The sequence below is a fragment of the Armigeres subalbatus genome, chromosome 2 (assembly GCF_024139115.2).
Source record: "Armigeres subalbatus isolate Guangzhou_Male chromosome 2, GZ_Asu_2, whole genome shotgun sequence".
In the NCBI taxonomy this organism is placed as follows: Eukaryota; Metazoa; Arthropoda; class Insecta; order Diptera; family Culicidae; genus Armigeres; species Armigeres subalbatus.
The window spans coordinates 114641355-114664948 of NC_085140.1; the positions used below are offsets into that span (position 1 = coordinate 114641355).

The window sequence follows — 23594 nt, forward strand, 5'->3', positions numbered from 1 at the left end:
TCTTGACGAAGTTTGACCTACGGATTGTTTGTTTGGACAATTGTATTTTTTATTTATTGAGGCACTGATAAACTGTTTTGTTCGCCTCGATGATGATGATGGATTTTATATATATAGTGACGTAATTATATAATGACGTAATAATATAATTGACGTAATAATTTGACCTTTTTTGTGTAGTCTACAAAAGTTTGAGTCTCGCGCGCGCAAAGCAGATATGGATGATTTTAAAAATTTAAGTACAGACTTGCGCATTTACAACTGTTTGAATAATTCTTCGGATTAGTAATGGGCTATCTGGTAGAGTTTTGTTCCCGTGGTTGATACCGAAACTTTTGATATCGACGGAGCGGTAACACAAGTTTTAGTTTTGTTGACGACTTAGATTATTAATTTTATTGATGTTTACGAGTGATAAACGTTACGTGGTCTTGTATAAACATGAAACGCGATTCATGGTGAAACTTTTGAAATCTGTGCGAGAGGTATCACAAGTTTTGCATTTTAGTATAAACTCGAAGTATCACTACCGATGCTTATGAGAATCTGTAGATGAAAACAACAGTTTTATTTCTTAATTTACCTTTTTTGCTGGATAGTAATTAAAAGTTATGTAATTCATATCTGTGATGGTAATCAGATCGTTTTTGTTTTTTGCAAATCTGATTAAATTGTTATTATATCATTCAATTAATTATCTTAAAGATAAATCAAACTCAAACCTTTGTAGGGGTATGTGGCGGGACCATCATCATCATCATATCACACCAACCGCTGGACACTGGTTGGCCGCAGGGTTAGATCTTCCACAACGCATACACCTTTTCACTTTTTGCTCATCTATTGTTAGCCTTCCTCTCGCACCGCCACGCTTCACTGTTCCCGTAACCACGTTTTCTGTTTTGATGCCACGTGGTTCAACCCGTTTTCGGTTTTGAGATACGATTCTTCCACATTAGCCAACTCCATGCAATTTTGTACGCTTTATCGAAATCCAATTCTTCAGATAATAGTCGTCGTCGAATTTTTTGATCGTGAATGCCAATAATAAACGCGTCGCGAAGTGCATCGGAAAGAAATGCACCAAAATTACACGTTTGTGCGAGATGTTTCAGGGCCACAACATATTCCGAGATTGGTTCATTCACTTTTTGCTTCCGCGTATACAACTTATACCTTTCTGCGGACACTATCACCAATGGTTTAAATTGCCTTTTTAATTTATCCACTATTTGATCAAACGTCTTATCACACGGGTCTTCCGGACTAAACAACGAGTCTAGTATTTGGAACGTTTCGTTTCCCATAACCGCAATTAAAACAGCAGCTTTCAGATTATCCGCAATTCCATTTGCGATGAAATACATTTTTAACCTCTTGATGTACACTTCAAAATCTTCGCCGGATATGAAAGGGTCCATTCTTCTTGTATAATAATACAATAGGAAATATAATTTCCAATTAACAACTTATTGTCAAGACAAATGTCTAAGAATGGGGTAGACTAATACACTTCAACGGAAACTGTCAGAACTCAGTGTTTGTAGACCGATCTATGACATCAACATAACAATCACTCATGAAAAAACATTAAAATAAAAAAAAAGCATTTTTGACATGCCCCTAAACAATCCGGAATATCTCCGGTATTCGGTGGTCTGAAAATCATTCTCCAAAACTTGATGAATGTTCCCGTCTAACAGTGGCAGAATGAAAAAAAATCGATAGATAATTATCAAAGTTTTGGTCGTTGATCGACCAGAACAATCGCAATTACACAGGGAACCAATAGATGGAAGCATGGGATTTGCACTCCAACCTCAATGTGCACAGTCCAAGAGCTCTAGTATTTTGAATGGTCGTTAACGGCGCTGGCCACGTTCCTCACGGTCATCGGGGATGGGAAGGAATTGAACACCTCACCTCACCAACACCTCTGCACTCGCTACGAATTCATGCGGAATTTTTATTGGAATCTGAGGGCTAGGTTTTATGGCAGAGGTTCGTCTTGGTTAACGGGTTGCCAATGTGATAGGGTGGTGTAGTATTCTAATTCGATGCCGAAACGAACTTTTTCGCTCATTTCGAATTCTAACAGTTACCTGCTAGAACTAATCAAGTTGTAGTTATAGGGGGATAGGAGATAGAAATGGTATGAAAGCCCTTTTCCAGTCCTAGCGATTGCTAGAACATGAGAAATATATGAAAAGATACAAAGTAGGAGAATGGAACGGCCCTGGGATTGAACCCACGACCTCCTGCGTATGAGGCAGAAGCGGTAGCCATATGACCACCAAGCCCGTTATACTTAAAAAAAATATAATAAATTCAATGAGTCCAGAAACTACACATTAGCATTAAATAGATATTAACATTAAATTTCGGAAGAATTCATCAAAACATATTTGGAGCATGCACATAAACGTAACTTTCAATCGATCTTACTTTTCTTTCAAATCGAAATTATTGATTATTTGAAATTAAGATTACTTGCCGACGATACATCGCTAGCGTACACAGCTACTAGTCCTGCTTGCTTGATAATGCAGATGAGTGAAGACATATGCAAACTGCAGATGTTTTCCGCTGCACATTTTCTGTCATTGAACGTCGAAAAAACGAACTACATGGTGTTTTATTCTCGGAGAAGAAACGCTATCCACGAAGAGCTTACAGTTGGCACAACAACAATAAAAAAGTAGAGACTTACAAGTACCTAGGATTGATATTCGATCCTACTCTAAGTTGGAAGGCTCATGTGGACAATCTTAGGAGCGATATAAGTTCATATTGTGGAATATTCTGGAGAATCTCTAAATTCCTTCCAACGAAACAACTCATCACTATGTACCAAGCATTCGTTCAGTCTAAACTGCAATATTTAGTGTCTATCTGGGGAGCTGCCGCTAAAACTGTCTTGAAACCACTGCAATCTACACAAAATCGCTGTCTGAAAATAGTGTATGGAAAACCACAATTATCTGCTACCTTTGACCTGTATTCAAATGCAGCCCCGTGCATCAGTCCAATCTTAGCCTTGCGCGAGCTACAGACTCTGGTAACCTTGCATAATCTACTATACAATACCAATTTCCATCACAACTACATTCTCCGGAGCAGTCTTCAAGGTGCAACATGTGTGAGATGTTCACCTAAGTTTGTGCACCCAATCAAACATTGCTTGCTATGTTCGAACTTGCACATACCTAGCAATCTGAACACGAGCCTGAACTCCGATACACCCAGGCGCAATGTACAATGTTCAAACATCGAGTTTAAACTTGGGTTCAAACATGTGCGCTTGCACACGAGAATGCTACGCTTGGGCAAATGAACGGGTTGCTAGGGAAACTATTGTTGATTCTCCACGTTTCCCAGCTTTGTTATTCATATCTCGAATAAGAGAATTCAATGCGGTAGGTAGTACTTGATAAATATACCGAGAATCTGAGGCGAAGTTCTGGGTTGCATAGAGATTTCTTTATTCCAGGGAGACGGTTTTCGACCTGTTTGAAGAACCTTATGATCAACGACGCTTTAATTCCAGTTTTGTAATTTTTTAGATTGTCATAATTGGAGATTTTATCTTTTATGAGAGCCATGTAGTTTATAAGACTTTTATGTTTAAGGATTTGTGGGCTCATTTCTGACCTGGAGCTCCATCGTTTGTGAATTTTCTCTGTATTGCATAATGTCATCGGCGTATTATTTATACATAGCAATATAGAATATATTACCCTAGCAGCACACATATTCCACATAGGTTACTGCAACTCATATGTGACCAGATTTAGTCGCATTCAAGTTGCTGCAACAAGATTTGCCCGACTTGTGCTGCTCGGGTATGAACAGACCCCCTACTATCTTTTTTAATTTCTATCAATTTGAATTTTTGGTTAACAACCACCCTCCCCCACTAAAAGCGTGTCTTAGAACTATTTGGAATCAACATCTTTATTTTATTCACGATATGAAAATCCCATCGTATCTAACAAAATAAAATGCATGCTTGCATATGTAACGGATATAAAATAATTAAGGGTTACATTTTAACAAACAAACAGAGACTTATGTTTTTACCTCGTTTAGAACATAAACGCAAGGACACTTTAAATAATCATTACATTGGAGGCTGCCGGTTGTCTTACCGGGAAAATGCACATAATATTCAGTTGTTATGAACATTAAGAATAATATCTGAAGATTGTATGCAAAATGTTGAGTAAACAAATTGTAGTGATACAGAGATATCTGTGCAGCTAAGTGCAAACCACCTGACAAGGGCTGAAAAGTGGCATTTATAAAACTAAAACTATTCATGTATTATTATTTATTCAGACTAAGGCCGAAGTGGCCTGTGCGGCTTATATATAGTCTTCTCCATTCGGCTCGGTCCATGGCTACACGTCGCCAACCACGCAGTCTACGGAGAGTCCGCAAGTCATCTTCCACCTGATCGATCCACCTTGCCGCTGCGCACCTCGCCTTCTTGTGCCTGTCGGATCGTTGTCGAGAACCATTTTCACCGGGTTACTGTCCGACATTCTGGCTACGTGCCCGGCCCATCGCAGTCGTCCGATTTTCGCGGTGTGAACGATGGATGGTTCTCCCAACAGCTGATGCAATTCGTGGTTCATTCGCCTTCTCCACGTACCGTCCGCCATCTGCACCCCACCATAGATGGTACGCAGCACTTTCCTTTCGAAAACTCAAGTGCGCGTTGGTCCTCCACGAGCATCGTCCAGGTCTCGTGTCCGTAGAGGACTACCGGTCTAATTAGCGTTTTGTAGATTGTTAGTTTGGTACGGCGGCGAACTCTATTCGATCGGAGCGTCTTGCGGAGTCCAAAGTACGTACGATTTCCAGCCACTATGCGTCTCCGAATTTCTCTGCTGGTGTCATTTTCGGCAGTCACCAGTGAGCCCAAGTACACAAATTCTTCTACCACCTCGATTTCGTCACCACCGATGCAAACTCGCGGTGGGTGGCTCACATTGTCTTCTCTTGAACCTCTTCCTATCATGTACTTCGTCTTCGACGTGTTGATGACTAGTCCGATCCGCTTAGCTTCCCTCTTCAGTCTGATGTAGGCTTCCTCCATCTTCTCAAAGTTACGATGCAATAATATCTATGTCGTCAGCGAAACCAAATAGCTGGACGGACTTATTGAAAATTCTATTCATGTGCCATTCCTAAAAAAAATCCAAAGACAAGGATTCAAACACTAGTGCCCTGAGTGAACGCCAAACGAGTTACCACTAGGCCATCACCGCTACTGAAGAAGAGAAACTACTTGACCAATATGAACAGATGAACAGCATGCTGTGTGTAAACTGATGTTTAAATTTCCATGTTCAAACCCGTGTGTTTGAACTTGGGCGCACACTCGTGTTCAAACCGGGTGCGATTTTGGTTCGGTTTATGATGAACTCAGTTTGGATCTAGTATGCATGTTTGAGTGCGAACTTGCACACGGGAAAACTGGACTTGTTTAAACGCGGTTCATGTTTTCGTGAAGACTGCTCCGGAGACATGATCACTCACATGAAACCAGGAATCGGACCAACTTGTACATGGCACGTAGAAACACAGAAACTGGGAAAAAATCGTTCTCTTATTATGGAAATCGTCGATACCATGCTTTACCCACGGCTCTGAAATCCGAGCACAATTTAAGGAAGTTCAAAATTGCTGTGAAGCAGCTGCTAAGAAACAACCTTAGTCAATATTTGATGTAATCTCTCGCAAACTTCCGGCACGCAAACTTCCCAGGAACTGAACTAATCCTGACTCCTACTCATTACGCGAAACAACAATGCTTTCGTCCTCATCACATTCGACCAGTGGTAGAGCCTGCTTCCTTGACAGGTAACAAATACTGGTATATGTCTGGCCGAAGCCAGTAATATTACGCACATAACGAAGTTAAAACCATTTGTAGACCAACCGAGCTTTGCATCATCTCACTGATCTCAATACCATACATGTCACAATAAAATGTCTACCAAAGTGGAAAGTTTAAGAAGTCAGCTTCAGATTGAACTGAACCTGAGTTGCGTGCTCTTGCCTACGCAATGCGGTCGGGTCTGAGCTCACTTGATCAGTACAGTTGCCGATGAAGAATGTGTACAGCCGCCAGACATTCTAAATACTCACGCTCCTCTAATGTGGACGTGTACTATACACATGTGGAAGTGTTGGCTTGAGAAATGGATTGCGAGTGATTTGACTATGCGTCCAATTTGGCCGACGGAGGTCCTTCGTAGCTTAGTTGGTTAAAGCACCAGTCTAGCGTACTGTAGGTTCATGGGTTCGAGTCCCATCGAAGGGAAAGTGGTTACCTCCAATACATTTTCCAAATCAATATCTTCCACATAACGTACATATTCACATATGAGTTTTCACAACATTGTAAATTAATGTCCAAGTCGGGTGGTTTAATCCCCGAAAATAGGCAATTAACTTTGATTGAAATAAGAAGAAGGTTTTTTAGTGCCGGGGAAGGTTCTTAAGATGGTTCGAGATCCCTCCCCGTTCTAGAAAGGGGGGCTCTCATACCGATGGAACACAAATTTCTGCATATTTAGAGAATTGATCAAGCAAATGTAACCAAATTTGGCATTTAGAAGGTGTTGAAGCCAATAAATGAGTCTTTGTTGATTCGAGACCCCACCCTGTTCTAGAAAGGAATCTCCCATACAAATTGAACAAACATTTTTAGCATAACTCTAGAACTAATCCAGCAAATGGAACCAAATTTGGAATCTGGAGGTTCTGGAGAGACAAGAAATGTTTAAATCGTGGTGTGACACCCATCACCGAGCTAGAAGTCGGTCCAAAAATATCAAATATGCAGTTTCTCAAACTGCAAAAAAAAAACGTATTGCCATTTTCAAAAAAAAATTCCTGGACAAAATTCAGATGGAATTCACGGATACATTCCCGAAGCAATTCCTGAAGAAATCATTGGCTTTGAAAATTCCTTTGAGATTTCCTTCCACCATACATTCCTACTCAAGGAATTTGAAAGGAATTCCTGATGGAATTTCCAAAGGATTTTTTGGATAAATTTGCAAAGGAATTTTCGGAGAATTTTCCGAAGGAATCACAAAAAGAGTATCCAGAGAAGTGCTCCGCTAATTCCTAATGGATTTTTGAAAAGAAATCCTGGAGAAATTTTCGAATAAATTTCTGAATAGATTCCCTAATGAATTTCTGAAGCAATTTCTATGGAAATTCGATACGAAATTTCCGAAGGTTTAAGACAATTTCTGGAAGAATTTCTAAAATAAATTCCCTAAGACTGTTCGAAGGAGCTTCCGAAGAAGTTACTGTAGGAATTTCCAATGAAATGCCTAGATGAATCACCTCTAAGAATTCCAACATTAATTAACGAAGAAATTCCATAAAGAGTTTTAGACAAATTCCTCAAAGAAAATTTCAGTGGAATAAATCAAGGTATAGGTAAAAGAATACCAAAGAAAATTACATGGGAATTATGAAATGAATTGCGAAGAATTTTTTTAAGGAATTTTCGAAGCTATTACAAAAGAATTTCTGGAGGAATTCCTAAGGGAATTCCTGAAGGAATTTCTCAATGAATTTCTAACGGAATATTTGTTTTCTTGGAAGTAGGGGAAGTGTACCGGTTTTGGCCACCTTATTGCCTAATTTGGCCAACCCTGAAAAATTCATATTTTCCAAAAACATGTCGATCAGTTTCTCCTGTTAGAGCAAATAAAACCCTCGAAAATTGTTTTATTTTCGAAGTTATGCGAGAAACTCGTCAATTTCAACAGCGTAAAAAGATAAGGAATATATATCTATCAGCTTATAAAATCCTTGAAAATTGCTTCACTTCTGGAGTTATGTGAGAAACTGGCCAAATTAGCAACATGGCCAAAAGACTAAAACATGGTTGGAAGACTACTTTCAAAAGGTTCTGCAACGTCATTTCAAAAGGCTCGAAAACCTCCTTTCAAAAAGGCCCCGAAACCTCCTTTCGAGGGGCTTGGAATTCTTTCAGCCAACCCCCACGAGTGGCTCGAAAGCCTATTTTCAAAAGGGTGGGGAGCCCAGTTCCAGGAGGCTCGGAAGTCCCTTTTCAAAAGGGGTGGAAAGCCCCCTTTCAAATGACTAGGAAACTTTCTTTCGAATGGCTTAGAATTCTTTCAAGAAGCTGGGAAGCCTTCTTTCAAATGTTTCAGCCACGTCACTTCAAGATGATCAATGCCACCTTTCAAGGGACTCGATATATCCCTTTCGTGCGGCTCGGAAGCTCCCTTTTAAGAGGCTCGGAAACCTTTTTTCAGCCAGCCCCCTTTGAAGTGGTTCGGAAGACTCTTCTCAAAATAGTCGAAAACCAACTTTTCAAGAGGGTCTGAAGCCCCCTTTCAAGAGATCCAGAAGCCTCCTTTCAACACGATAGAAAGCCCTCATTCAAGACGCTAAGATGCCCCTTTTTTAAGAGAGTCACAAGCCCCCTTCTTAGAAGCCCTCTTTTAAAAGACCCGGAAACCCAATCGATGGGCTCGATAGACTTCATTCATCAAGCTCGGAAACCTCCATTCAAGGGACTAAGAATTCCTAATTCAGCCAGCCCCCTTTCAAGTGGTTCGGGAGCCTTTTTTCAAAAGGGTTGGAGGGCCACTTCAAAGATGCTCGGAAGGCCCCTTTCAAGTGGCTCGGAAACTTTCTTTGGAGGGGCTCGGAATTCTTCCTTCGAGATGCTTAGGAGCCTACTTTCAAAAGACTCAGAAACGTCATTTCAAGATGCCCAAAGCTGGTGGCAAAGCAAGTGGCATCTTGTCAAAAGGGTCGGAAGCCCAGTTTCAGGAGGCTCGGAAGCCCCCTTTTCAAGAGGGTTGGAAGCCTCCTTTCTAGAGTCTCAGAAGCCCACTTTCAATAGGCTTGGAAGCCCCCTTTCTAGTGGCTCGGAAACTTCCCTTCGAGTGGCTCGGAATCTTCTTTCAAGAAGCTTGGAAGCCTAATTTCAAATGGTTCAGAAACCGTCATTTCAAATGTCATTAGCCTCATTTCAATAGGTTCGAAAGCACTATTCTAAGATAATCTTATGAGTTACGCTTATTAAAATGGGAGGTACACCTCAATGCATACAAAAACATGAAGGGGTACCTCTCAAGAAAAAGGTTGAGAACCGCTGGTCTAGACGACTGACGTCGTTAACGGCAGTGCCACGAAGCCCACAAACCATTATCACAGTGTTGCCTTTTGCCGATTTCGTGCGCTTTTTTAATGACATCGTTTCTGTGGATTTTTTCGCTGTAGTTTGTTTGGAGAAGACGTTAGATATGAAAAGGGCCTTTTTTTTGTGAAAATCTGTAAATTGATTAATCCACCTAAAAGTGAGATAAAAATTTTGCTTAACCATCGAAACTAGATATGAGCCTAGTGTCTTTAGGAAAGTTGTAGCGGATGTTATTTCAAGCCACTTGCCAAAGAGACCCCATACCTATGACTTATATAGTACGAGATATGTGACATTTTCTGTGGAAGGTCCCTGAAATCAGTTTTTTGAGCATAACTTTTTCTCTATGTTTCAGGCATTTTTACCACTTTCTACAAAGTTGTTTGGCTAACAAAAATACACGTTTTTGTAGAACATTGCGAAGCTCTATCTCTTGAAATTGAAAAGTTATTTGAGAAAATGTGTTTTTTCTAGGGGTGTTTTAGAATCGTGTAACTTGTTCCGGCGCAAAATGGCGCACACAACTGATTAGTACACTGAAAGTGCTGTATGTCTACTCTTATTTCGCGGTTGAAGCTTGTGTTTACACGAAATTACACGTAAGTTATATAGATTTCAAATGTCCCACTTTTTGCTCTACTTGTACACTAATTTTATGTAAATGCTATAGGATCACAATAAAAATTAACCTTTGATAGGTGGCCAATAGGCCCATAGTATATTGCAACACTATGAATTGAGCTGATGTCTGTATGTGTGTATATTCGTGTGTAAGTGTGTATGTATAGTCATTTTATAGAAACACTGTTTAAAAATTAGATGATTACAATTTTTCACAAAAACCTTCAAGAGGAATTTGAGTTCATTATTTGTTATTGAAAATTTGTGAATAATGAACGGTGGCGGATTGTTGGACTATAGTAAATGAGAAAGGAATCTTTACCGATGTGTGTAGTATTCTGGTTTTTCAAAACTTTTCCATTACCTTCTTGCAGTATTTTGTTTAAGTTTTCTATTGATATATCAAGTATTTTTCTGTTGACAAACGAAGTAAATATTTCGAGTATTGCGATCAATCTGGAAAACAATGTTTTCTTCTAGAACGCCACCTTGCTTCGAGAATCAATAATAGACTCATACTACCCAAGCATTTTTCTGTGAAAAATGTTCATTGCTAAATTCCAAAAAATGGGTCTTCAAAATGTTTATACACACTCAGATACACACGAATATACACACATACAGACATCAGCTCAGTTCATCGTGTTGCAATATACTGTGATATACTGTTGGCCTATTGGCCACCTATCAAAGGTTAATTTTTATTTAAAACCTATAGTATTTACCTAAACTTAGTGTACACGTAGAGCAAAAAGTGGTACATTTGAAATATATATAACTCACGTGTAATTTCGTGTAAAGCTTTAACCACGAGATAAGAGTAGACATACAAAAGTTTCAGTGTACTAAAAAGTTGTGTGCGCCATTTTGCGCCGGAACAAGTTACACGATTCTAAAACACCCCTAGAAAAAATACATTTTCTCAAATAACTTTTTAATTTTAAGAGATAGAGCTTCGCAATGTTCTACAAAAACGTGTATTTTTGTTAGCCAAACAACTTTGTAGAAGGTGGTAAAAATGCCTGAAACATAGAAAAAAAGTTATGCTCAAACAACTGATTTCAGGGACCTTCCACAGAAAATGTCACATATCTCGTACTATATAAGTCATATGTATGGGGTCTCTTTGCCAAAGTGGCTTGAAATACCATCCGCTACAACAGCGGGACCATTTGGGCAGCACCCCCTATTCCCGTCCGCATCGTTAATAACTCGACCGCGTTCCAACCAAATGGCATGATTTTTTGTTCATCACTTGATATCGACAGAAACTAACCATGTACTAAAAAACAAGTAATTCGGTGGTAGTGCACTCGAGTAATGAACGTTGTGGACGGGAATAAGGAGTGCTGCCCAAATGGTTCTCTACCCTAGGTACCTACGACCTACGAGGAAGGTAGGCCTTGAGGATAGCATTTTTTTTTGTCATTGGAGGGGAACTATTCTCTATGGAGGAAACTGTCGATGGTGTCCTATTATTTTTAATTTTTTTAAAATTATTATTGCATTGGAAATACTCGAGTAAGCACGACGTTAGGTCATGAGTCAAGCTGTTTGGCATAGCTCCTCCTTATGGATTTGATCCTTCTTCTCGAAAATCTAATCTAATTATTCTCATTTTGCATCCACTTGATGAATTCCACTTACCATGGTAAGCCTTCCGAGCATGTAAATGTTGACGGTAACAAATTGCTTTAAAACACAAACGAAGTGTAGACAAACAGACAAACATAAAAAACAGAGCACTTCCGCCACCGGTGAACAATGATTTCGAATCTAAGAATGGAAATTGTAAACTTCCGCTCTCATTCTCCGTTGGTTTCTGATCGAACGGCAGTAAATACAAACAGGAGCGCCAGAACTCCGGTTGGCTTGTCCCTTAGCGCACCACTGCCTATCATCGATGCGAGAACGACTATGATGATGATGATGATGATGGTGTCTGTCTGGGCAGTTATTTGCTTACATTACTACGCTGAAACGATGAAACAGAAGCACTTGAAAGCCGTCAACCTACTACTGCCATGCTAATATAGTCTGTAGGCGAAGTCAGTGACTGGTCCAAGGGGTAGCCTAGTAGTGGCCGGCATCGGGATATAAATAATTAATTTTTCCCACAGCAAGTACATCAACGTCCTAAGCGATTACCAATGGTTGATGGAAGGCGCGCTAATGCGAATCATCTATGACTGCGCTGACTCGTGATTTGTGGAAAAAAGGTGATAGGAAAAAATGTGCGTGTTACACCGGTCGGTCCCAGATCATTGTATGTAGAGAAGATACACATCGGATGCGTCATTAGCGGCTGACACTCGTGCATCTGTTCGCGGATAATTAGTTCTAAATGAACCGATTAGGGCGATGAGGATTGGCGCGAGGTGCGTTTCGTGGTTCCATTTGTTGCTGTTAGCCTTGTAAAAGTTTTCTTTTTGATTTACTCTAGTTAATTGATACACAAAATACATATATGTACAAAGTCTTCGGTTTGCTTTAGATAGAAGTAGACGAAGCCTGAGGAAGAAACTGATTTCAATAACCACTTCAAGCAAATCGCATTCATTATCCCCGCACTAATACGTCTAGTCATTCTAGGTCTACAAGATCATACAAAGTCTCGACTGCGGTAAATAATCATTTTTCTCGCATTATTCTTGATTGTAAGAACTTTCCTTATTGCTCAATTTCGAAAACGCTATGAAATTTTTACACATGACTCCTAAAATCAAACCTGACCACAGCTGTCACAATCATCTCAAAGCCTACGCACTTGCTGCCAGCCAGGCTACTCGCTACTACGATATTAATTAATCAACCATAATCCCTTCGGTGGATGCTGAACTCAGCGAGTCCGGTGGTGGAGATAAAAAAAAGCAAAGCGCTAACAACGATGATCAATTTCCGTGGAATTCCAATATGATACGGTGTTGCATCAACAAGTCATTCCCAGTAGTGGATCGCGTCGGCTCGGGAATCAACTGCGGGATGAGCAGGGGTTGACCCTTGAATGTATAAGTAAACTCGCTGAAAAGCCTCCATTCAGCTGCCAATTGAAATATCCCGATATCGATCAGTGAGTTTTTGTCGGGATAGATAATTACTGAAAAAAAATCCACCTGTGAACTAGAGACAAGCACCCTTGGTAGTCTGTGCTTTGCCTCCATTTCATATGGTGGCCTCTCGTTTTGCTTATACGTTCGCATTCACAAAGTTTTTTTTTGCGATCTGTTGAAAAGTTACTCGTCGAGAGGAAAGGTGAAAAAAGCTTATCGAGTGCAGTGCTTCGCTTGATTATGTAAAACAAAAATCCAATCAACAGTCAATCCGGATTTATTAATACAATCGTGTTGATTTATGGACTTTATCATCTAGTATCAGCTGAGTACCAGCGTGACGCAAATATAATACCAGAATGGGTTGTTTACAAACAGCCAAAACTTTCGAACGAATTGGGAACATTCGAACGGTTTTCCATTTGATTTTTTTTTGCGGAAAACGGAATAGCCAATCAACTTTAAATCGAAAGTGCGTTTGAACAAAAACAAGGATACGGGTGAACAAACATGAGCTTGGTTTCAGCACTGTTTAAATGTGAATGTTAAAAATGAAAACCAATGAACAATATTTGGATGAAGTTTTAGCAACAAATGACATGAAACATTTTGATACAGGTGATAACTTTCGGATAGAAACCAATTTGTAATTCACGTTTTATTTTTTTTTCAGTCAATATTTGTGCTTGTCTATAAGCGTTTTTTTCAGAAATTGATACGCGACCACTGACGTGCTTTTAATTGAATTGCACTTATTTCTGCTAATCGTATCGCAGCAGATTATTCGACACTTGTTATATTGTGCTTTATCTGTTTAGTGATTTCCGTCATCTGCGTTTTCACTGTAAGGTGCATATATAAAAATCATTCTTGATGTTTGGCGGCAACAACAACATTGCTGAGAGCAACAGTGCTGATCAACAGGTGAGTTTTGTGGTGCTTTTATATCCCTAATTGTCGTGGCGTTGGGCGCTGTGGGTGATTTATGAGACTAATTGATTTATGTTTCGGCCAGTTGCTCGTTCGTGATGGTTGTTGAGAAAGTTCAAATTTACGCCAGTTCCGGAATAATAGGTTATGAGATGTAGCACGGTTTGTTTTCGAATCGCTTTCTTTATTTTCCCAAAATTCTTGAAGAATGAAGAATAATGTCAACCAATTTTTAATATCACATTTCTTTTATTTTTGTGTTCGACGGTAACTTTGTTATAGTGCTCTGAAACACTCCTCCTCACTCTCTACTGTACTTTTTCATATGACTTCTCGATTATTATTCAACAACATTCGATTCAATTCTTAGTTTATATATTTAACGTTGCTAAAACTTTGGATTATGGTATTTTGAGAAGATAGTAGTAAGAAGTGAGATATTCGAAGTGAGTTGGGAGTGGTGAGTAGTAAGAGATGAGAATTTGGAAGCCTCCTTTCAAGAGGCTTGGAAGCCTCATTTCAAGAGGCTTGGAAGCCTCCTTTCAAGAGGCTTGGAAGCCTCCTTTCAAGAGGCTTGGAAGCTTCCTTTCAAGAGGCTCGGAAGCCTCCTTCCAAGAGGCTCGGAAGCCTCCCTTTCAAGAGGCTCGGAAGCCTCCTTTCAAGAGGCTCAGGCCTCCTTTCAAGAGGCTCAGGAAGCCTCCTTTCAAGAGGCTCAGAGCCTCCTTTCAAGAAGGGCTCAGGCCTCCTTTCAAGAGGCCTCGGATGCCTCCATTCAAGAGGCTCGGAAGCCTCTTTCAAGTGACTCAGAAGCCTCCTTTCAAGTGGCTCAGAGCCTCCTTTCAAGAGCTCAGAAGCCTCCTTTCAAGAGGCTCAGAGCCTCCTTTCAAGAGGCTCAGAGCCTCCTTTCAAGAGGTTCAGGAAGCCTCCTTTCAAGAGGCTCAGGCCTCCTTTCAAGAGGCTCAGGCCTCCTTTCAAGAGGCTCAGAGCCTCCTTTCAAGAGCTCAGGCCTCCTTTCAAGAGGCTCCAGAAGCCTCCTTTCAAGAGGCCTGAAGCCTCCTTTCAAGAGGCCCAGAAGCCTCCTTCAAGAGGCCAGGCCTCCTTTCAAGAGGCCAGAGCCTCCTTTCAAGAGGCCCGGAAGCCTCCTTTCAAGAGGCCCGGAAGCCTCCTTTCAAGAGGCCAGAAGCCTCCTTTCAAGAGGCTCCGGAAGCCTCCTTTCAAGAGGCTCAGAGCCTCCTTTCAAGAGGCTCGGAAGCCTCCTTTCAAGAGGCTCGGAAGCCTCCTTTCAAGAGGCTCGGAAGCCTCCTTTCAAGAGGCTCGGAAGCCTCCTTTCAAGAGGCTCGGAAGCCTCCTTTCAAGAGGCTCGGAATAAGGAATAAGGAATAAGGAATAAGGAATAAGGAATAAGGAATAAGGAATAAGGAATAAGGAATAAGGAATAAGGAATAAGGAATAAGGAATAAGGGATAAGGAATAAGGAATAAGGAATAAGGAATAAGGAATAAGGAATAAGGAATAAGGAATAAGGAATAAGGAATAAGGAATAAGGAATAAGGAATAAGGAATAAGGAATAAGGAATAAGGAATAAGGAATAAGGAATAAGGAATAAGGGATAAGGAATAAGGAATAAGGAATAAGGAATAAGGAATAAGGAATAAGGAATAAGGAATAAGGAATTAAGGAATAGGAATAAGGAATAAGGAATAAGGAATAAGGAATAAGGAATAAGGAATAAGGAATAAGGAATAGGAATAAGGAATAAGGAATAAGGAATAAGGAATAAGGAATAAGGAATAAGGAATAAGGAATAAGGAATAAGGAATAAGGAATAAGGAATAAGGAATATGAATAAGGAATAAGGAATAAGGAATAAGGAATAGGAATAAGGAATAAGGAATAAGGAATAAGGAATAAGGAATAAGGAATAAGGAATAAGGAATATGAATAAGGAATAGAATAGGAATAAGGAATAAGGAATAAGGAATAAGGAATAAGGAATAAGGAATAAGGAATAAGGAATAAGGAATAAGGAATAAGGAATATGAATAAGGAATAAGGAATAAGGAATAAGGAATAAGGAATAAGGAATAAGGAATAAGGAATAAGGAATAAGGAATAAGGAATAAGGAATAAGGAATAAGGAATAGGAATAAGGAATAAGGAATAAGGAATAAGGAATAAGGAATAAGGAATAAGGAATAAGGAATAAGGAATAGAGGAATAAGGAATAAGGAATAAGGAATAGGAATAGGAATAGGAATAGGAATAAGGAATAAGGAATAAGGAATAAGGAATAAGGAATAAGGAAAAAGGAATAAGGAAAAAGGAATAAGGAATAAGGAATAAGGAATAAGGAATAAGGAAAAGGAATAAGGGATAAGGAATGAGAAATAAGGAATAAGGAATAAGGAATAAGGAATAAGGAATAAGGAATAAGGAATAAGGAATAAGGAATAAGGAATAAGGAATAAGGAATAAGGAATAAGGAAAAGGAAAAAGGAAAAGGAGAAGGAAAAGGAAAAGGAAAAGGAAAAGGAAAAGGAAAAGGAAAAGGAAAAAGGAAAAAGGGATAAGGAATGAGAAATAAGGAAAAGGGAATAAGGAATAAGGAAAAGGAAAAGGAATAAGGAAAAGGAAAAGGAATAAGGAAAAGGAAAGGAAAAGGAAAAGGAATGAGGAAAAAGGAATAAGGAAAAAGGGAAAAGGAATGAGGAATAAGGAATAAGGAATAAGGAATAAGGAATAAGGAATAAGGAATAAGGAATAAGGAATAAGGAATAGGAATAAGGAATAAAGAATAAAGAATAAAGAATAAGGAATTAGGAATAAGGATGCATGATAAAGGAAAAGGAAAAGGAAAAGGAAAAGGAAAGGAAGGAAAAAGGAAAAGGAAGGGAAAGGAAAAGGAAAAAGGACAAAGGAAAAAGAAAAAGTGAAATAGGAAAAAAAAAAAGGAAAAAGAAGAAAGGAAAAAGGAAAAAAAAGAAAAGGGAAAGGAAAAAGAAAAGAAAGAAAAAGGAAGAAGGAAAAGGAAAGGAAAAAGGAAAGGAAAAGGAAAAAGAAAATGAAAAGGAAAAGGGAGGAAGGAACAAAAAAGAAGAAAGTATGAAAAAGAAGAGAAAAATAGGAAGAAAAAAGGAGAAGAAAAGAAGGAAGTAAGAATGAGCATGGAGGAAGCAAGAAAGAAAATTCTCACTACCCATTTAACACTTCGAACTTCTCACTTCTTATTTCTTTTGTGTAGTGAGGAATGAAGAATGTCTCATTCTTCCCTTTTCAATCAACACTTCGGAATTCTCATTTCTGATTTCTCACTTCTGATTTCTTACTTTTTACTACTCGAAATCTGAGGAAATTATTTTTTCAATGCTGTATCATTCTGTTTTGACACAAATAAATATTTCTAGGATACTAAAACTTATTCTTTCACGAAAGGCTTAATTTCGAAAGTAGAAGACAGTTTTTTTTTTCATTTCAAAATATTATGTCTTCCCATCGAATTTTTGTGTGTATTCGTGAACAAAACTGATCATCTTCTTTTCTTCAATATTTATTATTTGTTCATATTACTTGGGCATATTTTTATTACATATTTATAAGGAGCCCATTGTTCTTCTTTTTCCCATTTCTTCTCTCCATAAATTAATAAATTTCCAAAAAATTTCAATACCTATCATCTGATTTTCTTCAAGTCAACCTTCAATGGTTAAAATAACCAAAAAGCCATAATCATGAAAATAAAACACGTAAAAAGCGTCCCCCGTGTACTAGGCTTCAGGTAAAATTGAAGTGTATTAGAATATTTCCAGCAATAGTGATAAAAAGTGTTGCAGGTACAATGATCTTCCAAAAAAAAAAAAAAAAGATCCTGAAGTACAACGAGTTTATTTGGCACTCCGCAACTCCATGTTGATAAAGCGGCTCCTAATATCACGATTTTGTACACATCATTTTTAAAATTTCATGTCATTTTCAAGTACGATGAGAATTTTATCGAATTTATAGAATTCTTTAAACAAATTTCATTGGAATTTCTATTTATACTACAACTGTTTGTTCTAAGCAGCACCTTTTCTAGGGCAATTATTTTATTAGTACAGATTAGCCATAGATTTAAATCTAGATATTTCAAATCTATTTTTGAATTTGATTTCAACTTCCAATCTTCCAACTTCGGCTAATGTTTGACCAAAATCAAGCCAACATTTTTTTAGGTTTCTACCGTTTGATTGATTATTGTCTCGTTAAAATGCAGTTTTTTTCGGAACCTTTGCGTCCCCTGCATAATAACTTTAGATCGTTACCACAGCGTAAGAGTTTGTCCTGCTGCTAGTGCATGCTGTTTCCAAATATCCAATGAAGCATCATATTCAACGAAAATGATAATAAATAAAATGCAAAACGCAGTTAAATGAAAACGGAAATTTCATTTTAAAGAATAGTAGAATATGAAATAAGTTCAATGCCATATTTTTGTTAAGTAGGTCAAATCTACAATTTCATAAAACTCATAAATTTGGCTCTTCCTGCTCGAAATCCTCAAATGATCTCTTCTGGTCATAGGGTCCAGGTTCGTTAAAAGGAAAAGTGGAAAGGTTTTGGACTGTGATAAAGCCAAATTTGGGATTTAGTTATATTATCTTTTCTGTTCTTTCTTACTGGGTTTTTGAAACATTTACTCGTCTTTAGTCTTGGACCATCTGAACACAAAAAAATCCCAATATGTAGGTTTTCTTTTGCATGAATTAGGCCGGCACTAATATTGACCAAAGTTTTGGCCAAAAAAGAAATTTTGTGGAACCAATGTTTAATGAAATTTTTATTTTTTTGTTCTAATAACGATTTTTTGGATGGTGAATGGTCATGTCAGAAGATACTCAATTTGTGGTGTTTTCAGCTCTCTTACATGAGAACATCTTTATTAAAAAGAAAGAAATGTTCATTTGGTCTGACATTGACCAATGACGTAGCTCCATTACAGGAACACGATACGAAATTTAAAACGATATAACTGAATTTAATATTCTAACAAACTGCGTGTAATATATTTGCTTCATATACTGACATGCATATGCTCAGTTATCGATCTCAAAAGCTCAGCATGGGCCAGAGCGCAGTCCAGATTATACAGCATGCAAACACGCACCCGTATGCAAATATCTCGTCGCATCGAGCAATTTGTTCTCCCGTTTGCTGTTGGCCGTAATTTCATTAATTACCGACCAATCAGCTACCCCGGGCCAGGAATTATTGTGTGCATATTGACACATGTTCCACCACCACACATACCACACCGCATGCATATGAGAGACACAATATCAATCAATCGAACACAATGTTTCTCCTCGCTCGGCGAAGAAACCCATCCGGCAGAGGGATGCAAATTAGATCATAACATCGACATCAACCACTTGTTTACGAGCGTTGTTCGGTCGCTCGTCGAAATCGACTCAATGAAAATCGAATCGTTACAAATCATAATAAATTTTACTTCTCCACTGACATAGATGCAGGTTACCACTTCCGAAACCGCTGTGGAGAGAGTCGAAATTATTTATCATTTCGCGTGGCGAGACCATCGACACGCAAAGCCATTTCGGTTTCTCCCTGTTTCCCGCCCCACAACTACCGGACGTCGTCGTCACAAACGTATCCTGAGATTATTATACTGAAAAAATCATATTTTCCGTCCGTGACTGCCGGGAGAACTTGGAACCACCATTCGCACGCCACGGAAAAGGAACTCCACGAACCAATTGTTGCGTTCTCGTCGTCATACGTGACGGTATAAAACAATTACATAAGGCAAACGGCTTAATCGCCTGTCCCCTTTCTTGTGTGGATATGGACGAGGAAGCCTGAGTAAAAGAAAATGTGGGGTTATTCTCATTTTATGTCAATTTAACACTTATCTTTTTCAAATCAGCTTTTATTTTCGAAGGACACTAATCTCAGCATCTTCGTAGTCACACATCTTACCGCTAGGCTATGGAAATGCATATTCAGTGCAGTACAGTTATTATATAATACATACATTCAATGTTTTTTTTTTATTTTGAGAGAAATCATTACAATAACTGTCAAAACATATGTTTTTTTTAATTTTTCATATGTACGTCCAATCGCAGACTGAGGAATTCTCGGGTGAGAGTTCTCGGGTCGGGATCGAAACGCAAAAACCAATTTGGATGCAAACGAAAATTGAACCCCAGAAAGGGGTGAACGCAAATCGATTATTATCGACAGCTCCCCCAATCAGTCGGTGCCATCGCATCGCACGTCACCACCATCATCATCGTTGTCACCCGCCAATTGCATTTCTAATAACTTGTATTAGTCGAAATTGTAATTAAGCCGATCATTATCAGTTCGTTATTGGCTATTGTCTCGTGCGTCTGGCAGATGACTGGCGACAGAGGTGCACGATAGTTACGGGTTGAAACATCTACGTTTCCCATGTTATTTTTATCAAATAAAATAAAATAAAATAAATCTATCACGAGTGTTATGTTAGTTAAGCTGTCCAAATTTATTGCAACTTATAACTGGATTGTGCTAAAATAAAAATTGCTTTTTTTCAGTTGATTATGGATAAAAGGAAGGATTTAGCTCAATTTGAATTAAATTTTAAACTTAAAAGTGACAGTTTCAACGAATAACCTTACCGAAAAGCAAGTGAATTGAGACGATTAAGTAATTAATTTAATACCACCTTTCCAACAGTGGAGCAGATTTTTTTTCGAACACAAATGCTCCGGTTCAATATTTTTAAGCCTTTAGAAAAAAAAAATGCATTTTCAAACTCGTTATCAGACAATTGAATAGCTCGAACTAGATCTCGTTATGGTTCAAGATTGGTTAATTGTATATTTCTACAGCGATCATCTCCTAAACTTGGACGTATATTTTCGTTAGAGGCGTAAGTACAGACAAGAATGAAGATTTTGATATAGAAGTGGATTTGAAAGCGAGCAGAGGGCAATTTTAATGATGATTATAAATCGTAGCCTAACGAAACTATCAAATCTGTACTTTCGCCTCTAATTTTATCATTAAAATTTACGACTTGATTTGGAAGATGATATTAGCATTTCCATATCATTGTATGCGTTCACTTTCACGCACAAATAACTCACTCACCTCTTTAATTATAGGATTATTTTTAGCTTTATTACGGAATGTTCGTTTATTTAACATGGTTCAATGTACATAACTAAATAGTTGGATTGGAATGTACGTTGCCATACAGCAGAAGCAAGAGTAGTCCTACAGAATGATAGTGACCATTTTAACAATTATAATTGAAAACACACATACACAAATGGGATGCAATGCTATTGCTTTTCCATTGTGAAGCTTTTGGAACGTATTTGGTTTTTAGCAAATGAAAACAAATGAATGCATTTATTGGTATTGTAATCGGTTTTCTATATCTAGACAAAAGGGCCATTTAAAAAACAAATGAACTTCAATCAAAACTAATTGCCTATTTTCGGGTATTGGCCACCCGACATGGACTTTAAAAATTCCGATGTGAATATGTACATTATGTGGAGGATTGTGGTTTGAAAAATGTATGGAAGGTACATGGGTTCGAGTCTCACCAGAGGAAAGTGGTTGCCTCTAATACATTTTTCAAACCAAAATCTTCTACATAATGTACATATTCACATCGGAGTTTTTCAGAACATTGTAAACAAATGAACTTAGATTGAAAGCTACAAGATTATTTCACCAAATTAAAGTTCAAACATATACACAATTTTGAGCTTTGGAGCTGAAATCACTGAGAAAAAGGAACAACTTTTTTTGCTCATATCTTTATTAGGGGCTGAATATTTTGAGTAAATTTCCCTTTTAACTAAAATTAATGAATTATATAAAATTAAAATTAAAATTAAAATTAAAATTCATGAATATGTTAGACTCACGTTGAAAAACGGTTGGGTTCTGGTTTTGAAAAAGTTTAAACTAAAATTATTTTTGTGTCGACTAGACTAGATAAGTTTTATTCATAAACTAGATGTGTGTACCAGGCCTTGCCAGTTTCATTTCGTAGTTGCAAATACAATTAAATAATATATGAACCGTGGTTATTGTATTACTAATATTTTATCACTTCTGGATAAGGGCACAACTATAGATTAAAGATCATTATGTGATGAAATGAGGATGATTTCTCACTTGAATGCATGAATTCCGCTATCAAAAACCTATCGCTTTCATAATAGTATGCCCACCCTATCTATAATAGTCTATACACAAGATAAATAATATGTGTTCACCATTTGGATAATATCGACCCCTGCGATCAGCAGTAATTTATTTTTTAAAGAATACTCCTCCCTTCACACTTACTCGATACTTGATGGGCTACAGCTCCTCCTCGATGAGCCTACGCTGAACGTTTAGCGCCCCCAGATCCACGAAGCCTACAATCTTTTCCGGGTTCTCTGTTGAACATTATCTTCGCTTGTCACTTTTTCGGCATACGAACAACGTGTCCAACCCACCGTAGTCTGCCGTAAGCTTAACAATATCCAGTCCTTCACACACCTCTTTTACCTTTGACTCGTGCGATGCCACCCCAGTCAACACAGAATCGTATATGATGCAACATAAGATGCTAAAGTGGAGGCGATATACGTACATATTGTATGGGGAAGTACCTATATGGCCTCCACTTTAGCATCTTATGTGACATCATGTACGATCTTGTGTTGACTGGGACCGTTCTCCTGTTTACAGCCAAGTATTGTCTGCAATACCTTACGCTCAAATACTCCGAAAGCTACGACTACGAAGTTTTTAATAAGCCGAATTATGGAAGGTTATAGAGGTTTGCGCCGGTCTGAAAATCAACGATGGCAGCGTTTGTCACAATTTTGGTCGGCGGCGGCGTAAATCGGCGTGGAGATTGTCTTACGTTCGTTTCTGAAAGATTTTTCTGCATTTTTTCAGGATGTTTTCGAAACGTCAACGGGAGAATCTTTTGAATTTCGTCGGAAAAAATCTCTGAGCTTCTCCTCATATTCATTTGAAAATTATTTCTGGATTTTCCATAGCAGCTGCTTTGAAGTTTTGAAAATTCTTTGGAATTTCCAAGGAAGCACTTTGATATAACCAAGAAAAATTGTTTGGTATTTTCGTGGGAAATTCGTTAGAATTTAAATGAAAGATTCTTCAGATTTTTTACGAAAAATTGTTCTCAGTTTCCACAGGAAAATGTTCGGAAAATCCACGGAAGAGTTCTGAGTATTCTTCGAAGTTTACACAGAATTTGTTCAAAATGTGAACATCATTGTGGATGCATTGTCTTTTAAATTTGTACGGTATTTTTAAAAACTTCTATGGAGAATATTTCGGAATACCCACGGTGAATCATACGAAATTTTAACTAATATTGTTCAGAACACTGTTCGATAATTCAATGGATAAAAATCGGAATTTTGAAGGAGTTTCTTTGGATTTCTACAGATAATTTCTGGTATTGTCCATAAAAAATTCTTCGGAAGTTCAATGAAAAATGATTAAATAAGAGTGAGGGTCGTTTGACCGAAAAAACATTTGGCGGAAAGCCATTTGGTCGAACAATACGTTAAGTCGAAAATCATCAAACCGAATTGCATTTGGCCGAAATGAACGTTATGGCGGTTATACAACGGAAAACAGTTTTTTGTTTTAAATTGGCCTAAAAAGCACTCTTCCCTAACACGTCGTTTGGCTGAAATGGTTGTTTGGCCGAATGGGATATAAGGCCGGAAATGTCGTTTGGTCTAAATTGTTG

The 23594-nt window shown here is 38.2% G+C and overlaps 2 protein-coding genes across 6 annotated transcripts in view; both read left to right on the forward strand.

The window, feature by feature from the left end:
* Window positions 1–23594, forward strand: part of LOC134210699 (neurocalcin homolog) — a 493920-nt gene that overhangs the window by 72613 nt on the left and 397713 nt on the right. The window lies entirely within an intron of this gene.
* LOC134210698 (neuronal calcium sensor 2) overlaps window positions 1–23594 on the forward strand; it is a 413535-nt gene that overhangs the window by 59706 nt on the left and 330235 nt on the right. Inside the window, exon 1 of one of the 2 annotated variants that reach the window (XM_062686915.1) lies at window positions 13780–13803. The exons of the other annotated variant lie outside the window; for it this stretch is intronic. The gene's annotated coding sequence lies outside the window, so the exon portion shown is untranslated. Of the gene's footprint in view, window positions 1–13779; window positions 13804–23594 lie in introns of those variants that run through there. 2 annotated transcript variants of the gene reach the window in all.